Here is a 2,460-nt window from a genome sequence, read left to right as displayed (position 1 = left end):
GGAAAGAAAGCATGTCCCCTCTCCAAACCCCACTAGTAGGCTTTACTGGAGATCAGGTGACCTCTATCGGCTCCATCGACCTTCCCATCACAATCGGTGAATACCCGCGGCAGACCACAAAGTTGCTCACCTTCCTCTTCGTCGACTGTCCCTTTGCTTACAACATTATCCTCGGCCGCACCGCCCTGAATGCCTTCCGAGCTGTGACATCCACTTTCTATCTTGCCGTCAAATTCCCCACCGACCTTGGGGTCGACACGGTGAGGGGAGAGCAGACCGTGGCCAGAGAATATTACGTGGCTTCACTTAAAGAGGTCAAGCTAAATGAAGCTATGATCATTGAAGGACTCGACGTCAGAGACGAAGACGAGCTGGTCAGAGGGGAACCGGTGGAAGAGCTCGTCGAGGTCCCCATCGATCCCACCGACCTGACAAAAATAGCTAAGATCGGCAGCCAACTATCCCCACAAGCCAAGGCCGACCTTACAACCCTCATGACTGAACACAAAGATGTATTTGCCTGGATCCACTTCGACATGTCGGGCATTGATCCCTCCTTCATCACTCATCGTCTCAGCATTGAGCCCCATTTCTGACCCTTTCGCCAAAAGCAGCGCATCTTCCACCCAGAACGCAATGCCCTAATTGCTTCTGAAGTAGATAAGCTCCTTGAGGCGCAGTTCATCAAAAATGTAGACTACCCCAGATGGCTGTCAAATATGGTCCTAGTCCGTAAAAACAATAGTAAGTGGTGACTTTGTGTCGACTACTCTGATCTCAACTGAGCTTGCCTCAAAGATAGCTATCTCCTTCCTCGCATAGATCTACTTGTCGATGCCACAACTGGACATCAAATGCTCAGCTTCATGGATGCCTTCTCTGGTTACAACCAAATCCTGATGCACCCGTCTGACCAGGAACATACCTCCTTCATCACCAACCGGGGAACCTACCATTATCGTGTCATGCCATTTGGGTTGAAAAATGCCGAAGCCACTTACAAACGGTAGGTCAACGCCGTCTTTCATCATCAGATAAGCAGGAACATGGAAGTATATGTCGATAACATGCTAGTCAAGAGCAAACTCTTCACTGATCATCTGGCCGACCTGTGAGAGACCTTCGGCACCCTACGAAAGTATCAAATGAAGCTCAATCCGGAGAAATGAGCCTTCGGCGTAGGATCTGGGAAGTTCTTGGGTTTCATGGTCAGTCAGCGAGGCATCGAAGCTAACCCCGAAAAGATCAAGGCCTTGATAGAAATGCAGTCACCTAGAACGGTTAAGGAAGTTCAGAGACATACTAGTAGAGTCGCCGCCCTCAACCGCTTCATTTCCCGTGCAACGAACAAGTGCCTCCCCTTCTTCAAAGTTCTTCGGCAGACTTTCGAGTGGACGACCGAATCCGAAGAGGCTTTCCAACAGTTGAAATAGTGCATGGCCAACCCCCCTAACTCTCCTAGGCACTCACGGGCGAGCCTCTTTTTCTCTATCTAGCCGTCTCAAGCACCGCGGTCAATGCAGCCCTCATCAAGGAGGACGGTTCAGTACAACGCTCGGTTTATTACATTAGCCGGGCTCTCAGAGGCGCCGAACAGAACTACCCATTGCTAGAAAAAATGTCCTTGGCTTTGGTCACCGCCTCAAGACGACTCTGTCCTTACTTCCAAGCCCACTCCATAGTGGTCCTCACTGACCAACCTTTGAAGAAGATAATGCAACAGCCCGAGCTGTCTGGTAGACTCATGTAATGGTCGGTCGAACTCAGCCAATTTGATATCTCCTACCGACCTCGAACGGCGATCAAAGGTCAGGCTGTTGCCGATTTCATCCTGGAATTCACTAATCTCACTCCAACCACGGCCCCGCCGCCCCCGCAACCCCACACTAAGACAGAAGACTCCCATTCTTGGACCCTCAACGTCGACGGATCCTCCTGCAAAGAAGGTAGTGGGGCTGGTCTCATCCTCACCATCCCTGAGGGTGGTTATTTCAAGTGTGCTCTCCGCTTCTTGTTCAACGCAAGCAATAATGAGGCCGAATATGAGGCATTGATAGTAGGTCTCTGCCTAGCCAAAGACATTGGTGTCAGCCATATCCGGGTGTTCAGCGATTCCCAGCTCATTGTCGGACAAATTACGGGGGAATTCGATGCCAAGAAAGACACAATGCGGGCTTACAGGGATATTGCACTCCCTCTTGCTCGCCTCTTCAATACTTTCCACATCAAGCACATCTCTCGGGCGGAAAACTCCAAGGCAGATGAGATGGCTCAATTAGCTTCTGCAGACCAGTCAGACCTCAGCCACGATGTCCGCCTCGAGTACCTAACCTACCCTGTCATTTCCCCAAACCAGCAGCAAGTCCACTTCCTCCAAAATGAACCTATTCCATGGGCGGCCAACATCTTCCTATTTTTGACAACGGGAGAACTGCCAGACGACAAACAGCAGGCCGCCAA

The sequence above is a fragment of the Camellia sinensis genome, chromosome 1 (assembly GCF_055761805.1).
Source record: "Camellia sinensis isolate YWXY chromosome 1, ASM5576180v1, whole genome shotgun sequence".
Classification (NCBI taxonomy): Eukaryota; Viridiplantae; Streptophyta; class Magnoliopsida; order Ericales; family Theaceae; genus Camellia; species Camellia sinensis.
The sequence above is the reverse complement of the archived record's forward strand: the minus strand, read 5'-3'. Positions refer to the sequence as shown.